The following is a 6837-nucleotide window of genomic DNA, read 5'->3' on the forward strand; positions in this document are numbered from 1 at the left end:
CGCCCAAAGGCCGTCCCATGCAACGCGCGAAGGCCATTCCTCATGACGCAAACCCGAGAGCGTTCATCCCGCATCCGTATAAAGAGTAGATTTTGAGTTTCCACTCGATCTACGCTCGACCGGAAACTCGGGGGGCTAATGTTGTCGGTCCATCTCGGACCGACGGGGACTAAGGCGTCACCTCGACCCATGCGACCGGTGCAAGGCCTCGAGCGGCGAAACCTTGCCTCGGCCTTAGGCTGGCCCAAACCAGTGGCCGGGCCAAGGGTCAGCCGGCCGGCGGCCGGCCATATGCTTGGCCGGCCTGTCGCCGGCCCAAAGGTCAGTCGGCCAGTGGCCGGCCATATGCTCAGCCGGCCCTCCAAGGCCGGCTCTCCAAGGCCGGCACTCCAAGGCCGGCCCTCCTCCATGGCCGGCTCTCCAAGGCCGGCACTCCAAGGCCGGCCCTCCTCCATGGCCGGCTCTCGAAGGCCGGCACTCCAAGGCCGGCCCACCTCTATGGCCGGCTCTCCATGGCCGGCTCTCCAAGGCCGGCACTCCAAGGCCGGCCCTCCTCCATGGCCAGCTCTCCAAGGCCGGCACTCCAAGGCCGGCCCTCCTCCATGGTCGGCCCTCCAAGGCCGGCTCTCCAAGGCCGGCACTCCAAGGCCGGCCCTCCTCCATGGCCGGCTCTCCAAGGCCGGCACTCCAAGGCCGGCCCTCCTCCATGCCCGGCTCTCCATGGCCGGCTCTCCAAGGCCGGCATTCCAAGGCCGGCCCTCCTCCTTGGCCGGCTCTCCAAGGCCGGCACTCCAAGGCCGGCACTCCAAGTCCGGCCCTCCTCCATGGCCGGCTCTCCAAGGCCGGCACTCCAAGGCCGGCCCTCCTCCATGGCCGGCTCTCCAAGGCCGGCCCTCCTCCATGGCCGGCTCTCCAAGGCCGGCACTCCAAGGCCGGCCCTCCTCCATGGCCGGCTCTCCAAGGCCGGCACTCCAAGGCCGGCACTCCAAGGCCGGCCCTCCTCCATGGCCGGCTCTCCATGGCCGACACAACCTTGCTCACTCGGCCAAGGGGTCTTCAAACCACCCCTTGGCTGCCTATAAATACAGGGGCCACTCCCCTAGTCCAGGTAATCCATTATTGAGCACTGAAACGCTGCCAAACTCGTACCTCGCTCGTTTCTCTAAAGCTTTGGCCTCTAAACACCCCTAAAACCTCTATACTCCACCTCAATCCCACTAATATTGAGCGACGGAGAGGTAAACAGGGGCACCCCCCCTGTTTCCCCTTTGTAATTCACAATCTCTTTCTTGCTTTTCAGGTATCGAGACAAGGTGAGCTGCACCAACAATTAAGGGATGACTTGGGACACCAAGTCCGACACGCTCGAGTCGAGATGAGACCACTTGGTCCGGCGTTGGGTCTGACCGTCTGCGACTCCTAAATCGTTGTCCAAAAATTAGCGACAACAGCCTCCACGGCCGGGTCAGAGCCGGCCTTCGCCTCCACGGCCGGGTCAGAGCCGGCCTTCGCCTCCACGGCCGGGTCAGAGCCGGCCTTCGCCTACACGGCCGGCTCAGAGCCGGCCCTCGCCTCCATGGCCGCCTCAGAGCCGGACCTCCTCTCCATGACCGGCTCAGAGCCGGCCCTCGCCTCTACGGTCGCCTCAGAGCCGGCCCTCGTCTCCATGGCCGGCTCAGAGCCGGCCCTCACCTCCACGGCCGCCTCAGAGCCGGCCCTCGTCTCCATGGCCGGCTCGAAGCCGGCCTTCGGCCAAGGGGACGCCCGAAACGCCCCTTGGTCGTCTATAAATACCGGGGTCCTTCCCTTGGTCCAGGTAATCCGAATTTGAGTACTGAAACGCTGTCGAACTCGTACCTCGCTCGTTTCTCTCAAGTCTCGGTCTCTAAACACCTAAACCCTCTATATCCACCTCAATCCTACTAATGTTGGTCGTCGGAGAGGTAAACAGAGGCAACCCCTCTGTTTCCCCTTTGTAGTTCACACCTCTCTGCTTGCTTTTCAGGTGCTGGGACGAGATAGAAACTACCGGCAGCTAAGGGATGACTTGGGATACTAAGTCCGACACGCTCGAGTCAAGGCGAGGCCACTTGGTCCGGCCTTGGGTCTAACCGCCTTTGACTCCTAAATAGTTGTCCGAAAAACTGTGACAACATTTTGGCTCTAGAAGGAGGGGCCGAACCTCCGACCTTAGCATGTTCTCCCTTCCATTTCCTCACTTTCATTACACTTACGACTCTCGAGAGATAAGTCACATTCCCACGATCTCCGCGGGCACTCGAGCGATGAGCTCGAGATACGATCTCCGAAGACTCGCACACCGTCTTGAAGGGCATGCTCGTGATAATACGAGAGCCAGCCCCGAGACCCGGTGAACGACCCCGAGGCCACGCTCCGAGAGGACACGGCTCAGCGGCTAGCGGAGCTTCTAGACCGTCCCGGCGTCGACGGCTCGCGCATCGCCAATCTCCTTGGCTACGACGTCGAGGACCGGTCCGCCCGAGATGACTCCGACCCCGACTACGTGGGGGAGTCAAGGACCGATGCGGTGACTCCTAGCCTCGCCCCTTCACGGCCCGAGAGGTCCAATGGTGCATTGGCCGATCCTTCTCACCCGGCGCGATGACAAGCACGGTCACATTCCCGGGGACTCGCCCCCTTGGTTTCAAGAGGTGGCCGGACACGGCCCCTCGCTGAGGAGAGAGCGACTCTGGTAGATGATGGGGCCGATAGCCGAAGCGCTCACCGATGGTCCGACCAAGGGCGACCTCGCCCCGCCATGCACCTAGTGTGGACCTTAGAGAGTGCTTGACGGCGCAGAGAAACTCCTGAGGGGAGGATTGTTGTCAATGGTGCCCACAAGAAGAGTAGTAGTGTCTATTTATGTACATTTGATGTCATATAGTCTTACGAAGACTCTTGCTTGTAATTGCTTATTCATTTAATAATAAAGTTGAAACGTTCATTCATTCTTTCTTTGTTTGAAGCTTTATGATAAAACCTTAGTCTTTTAGTCCATAAACAAACTTAACAACTTACGAAGAGACAAATGTAGATTTGCATGAACAAACTCTTCGTAGTTTGCTTAAAACGATATATTCGCAATCTTAGGGTCAAAGGACTATTGACCTCAGTACGATTGTTAGAAGAATCTATGATGTCTGGTTATGATGCATTGAGAGTTGGGGACTCTATAGTTCTTCTAGGTATCTTCCGAAGGTACTGAATTGACCAGTGCACTTCTAGAGACAATATAAGAACAAACCATTTAACCTCTTATGTCTCGAAGTCACTATGTATGAATTGCATCATGCTTACCTTAATCCTGAAATGAGACATGCCATTTCACACCTTAGTATTCTCATTTGAGAAAGTCAAAGTTCGGACTCACTATGTGATTCCGAACAAGGCCTATTGGTGAAGTACTAAGTTGTGAGTCTGTCATGAGTAACTTTGTGAAGTTCTCATAGATATGGAATTCATGTACAAGATTGCTGAAATGCAATGTATGTCACCTCATGCTTTGTTCCTTGGAGTGTGAATAAATGAACTGGCCAGTGTCCAAATTGAGTCCTGACTCTTTTGGATGAAACAATGTGACTTGTTAGCTCCTCGTCAATACATTGTTTCTAACTTATTCACAAGCGACAAAGGAGTTGAGGAAATAACAGCTAGAAGGGTAAAATGGTAATTTAGTAAATCCCAACTAGCTGATGACATTCATGAAGGGTAAACATAGATAATATTCAGTGGATCCGCTCATCAAAATTTTGTTGAATTCTTGAGTAGAAAATAAATTCATTTGAACCGAGAGATTTTCAGTGTCAACTCTTTAGTGGAGTCAGTTGGCATTAAGCTAAACTTGGAAAAGGTTTGTGAACTTTTGAGTCCAAGTGTTTAGCTCAAGCTTTGTTCATTTGGATCCATGAGGTCACTGTCACGAATCACATCGATTAGGAATAGTTAAACTAGAAGCTAAGTCAAAACAAAAACGAGACAAGTTTTACGAAAATTGTCAAAAGGGTATTTTAGTCTTTTTGGACATAGGACAAAATGAATGTCAATAAATTATTTTTGACATTGTCATATGATGACAAATGAAATAAATATTACTCAGCCATATTAGTGTAATTGGGCCTTGAGGATTAATTTCATTTCATAGAATTTTACTTGAAAATTCTTAATGGGCTTTTCTTATGTTGTCATGAACAATTGAAGAAACATCTAGAAGCTCCTTCTAGAAGCTCAAATTTCGTCCAACCCAAGGAAAATAAGGCTGAATTTCGTTCATGCCATAGTGGGAAAGAGAGTTTATTTTGTGCATTGATGTATGAAGATACTTGCCAAAAGAAAAAGAGGAAACAAATTTCCTTTAGAAGGAAAGTGCATTTTCGGCCAACTAAGAGAGAACAAATGAGGAAACAAATCCAAGGACTTGCATGACATGTCATGAACGTCCAACATGGGTAGAAAAGAGGAAATAAGATTTGCTCATGCCTCCCCTATAAATAGAGGCCTCATTCCTCTCATTCTAGTCATCCCACATAAGTTAGAGATTGAGAGCTTCTCTCTCTAGACCTTGTGGCCGATCCTCTCTCTCTCCCTCTAGTTATTTTCGGTTTTTGTTTTGGCACCTAGGTCCTCATTTGACCTAGTGGTTTTAGCTCTTCGACTCTGAGACTTGTTCTCGAGTCGTCGTGTTTAAAAGTGCCCACTCACTAATTCCTTTATTTCGAGTGATTTAGTGATAGAAACTTTCGTGGTTGCTTGAGGTGCCGATGAAAGGAAGAGAGACGTGCTGAGAGGGAGACGAGCGTTGCAACTTTCCAAAAGCTTCTCAAAATTCAAGCTTCAAGAAAGGTTAGTAAACTTCTTAGCTCATATTAGTTTTTAATTACATGTACTTGCTCCTTGTCTAGGTTAGTAAAAACTGTTTTACTTGTAAAAGAAAATTTTTAAAATTCCGCCGCTTATCGAAGCGTTAATTATTTTCTCAAACCCTAGATCGATTCCAACAAATGGTATCAGAGCTATGGTCAAAGATTAGCATGTACATGTTTTTAAAATTATGAGCTTGAAAATCGTTTTCGAAAGTTTACTAATTTTGTGACAGGTTAGAATTGTAATCTTAGATTTTTTTTTTAATTTAATGCTCTTGTCTTTAAATTAAAAAGCATGTTGATTTTCTATGAGTTTGGGATGTTTTTAAAAACACATTAGAATCAGTTCTAAAAGTTTTTAATTTTTTATATTGAAAAACGTGTTTTAAAGGTTTGAGAAATTTCGAGTAAAATTTTGTGACTAGTTATATTGTCTTGCTAGTTTCTTATTTTTACTTGAATCGTTTTATGCTTGTTGTTATTTCTTTTATTCTATGTTATTACCCTGCTAATAAAACACAAATAAAAGCTTTAAACAACATCTTAAAACGTTCCGTTACACTTGATTCTTTTTCGCACCTAAATAGGACCAAGCTTTAATTTATTTCTTTTTCTTCGAGCTGGAGTAAACCCGCATTAAAAGTGTCATAACTCTCTGCTCCGAAATCTAAATTTAATGATTCTTGAATCAAATTAAAGCTCTGTCTGTCCTCTGTTCAATACCACCGGTTTTGGCTGAAAAGGACATCGGAGCCGCCAGATATGGCGATTTTACTCCGAGGTGCGCGGCTGTCTGAAACTCCAGTTTTTTAGAAATCCGGATTTTCAAACCCCACTAACCATGAGTTATAGAACTGTAATGAGAAAATTTTCTTGAGCAAAAATGTTTTTCATATGATTATAAACATGATGTGTAAGATTAAAATGTTTTGATTTTTGAAAGTTTAATTGAAATTGAATTTTTACAAAACTAGTTTGAATTTTGAAAAACCGTTTTCACTTTCAAACTTGAAAATATTTTGTCATCCAAATCAAATAAATTTTCAAAATGTTTTCAAAACTATATCTATATCACATATGTTCAAAATCTATATGCTCTTGAACATTTGAGTGGGAGGTCTCCTTGTAGACAAGCCGAAAAATAAAAAGATGTGTAATCTCAAACTTTCAAGTGTTCGAGTGAGTTGAAGTTCACACTTCCCTCACGCACTTTCCTGAAATAGAAAATAGGAAAAGATCGAGTATGTACCTTGTGCCTTTATGCACTAATACTGCTCTGAACATGTCGATCTAGGATTCTCTTCTAGTTGTCCGCTCTGTCGCTCTCTAACTAAGAAATTTGTTTCCGAACTTATAAGAGTCGATGAACCAACTCCAAAAACTAAGTGGGAGGGTTATACTTGTTGTTTGTAACCCACGATCCCCAACACTAATGAAAAGTGCAAGTGTCGCCGGACTAAGAGTCACCCTCGTGGCCCTCTCTTAAATGAGAGTACTCAAGGGCGCTTTGCTCTGATCATTGCTCAATGAGCTACGTCCGAGAGTGAGACGATGATGACAAGACCTCCCCTCGGCGGATTGTTTTTCAAAGTCAATCTTTTGGACTAAGTTGTTGGTTACACACTTAGACTCAATCCCTAGTAATCCTCCCTCGAGGCCCTGCGAAAGGATGTGAGTGATCAAACCAATTTACAAGGTGGCTAGTCAAAATTGATGTATTGACATCTTGGCTATGCATTAATGATTAGTCATTTACTTATGAAAGGAGACTCGTTGCGGCCTTCCCTCGAAGGAGTAAAGTGTCATTTCGTTCATAACACCTTTGGATTTTATAAAGTCTTAAACAAACTTAAATCCTAAATCAAAGACTAATCATAAACTTGTTTCAACTTTTCTAGGCAATATGTCTCCCAACTCTCTCTCTTTCATTCTTTCCTCGAACAAACTCGAAAACGAA

The sequence above is a fragment of the Urtica dioica genome, chromosome 5, assembly GCF_054948205.1.
Source record: "Urtica dioica subsp. dioica isolate 48M chromosome 5, U.dioica_male_clone48M_v1_H2, whole genome shotgun sequence".
Taxonomy (NCBI): domain Eukaryota; kingdom Viridiplantae; phylum Streptophyta; class Magnoliopsida; order Rosales; family Urticaceae; genus Urtica; species Urtica dioica.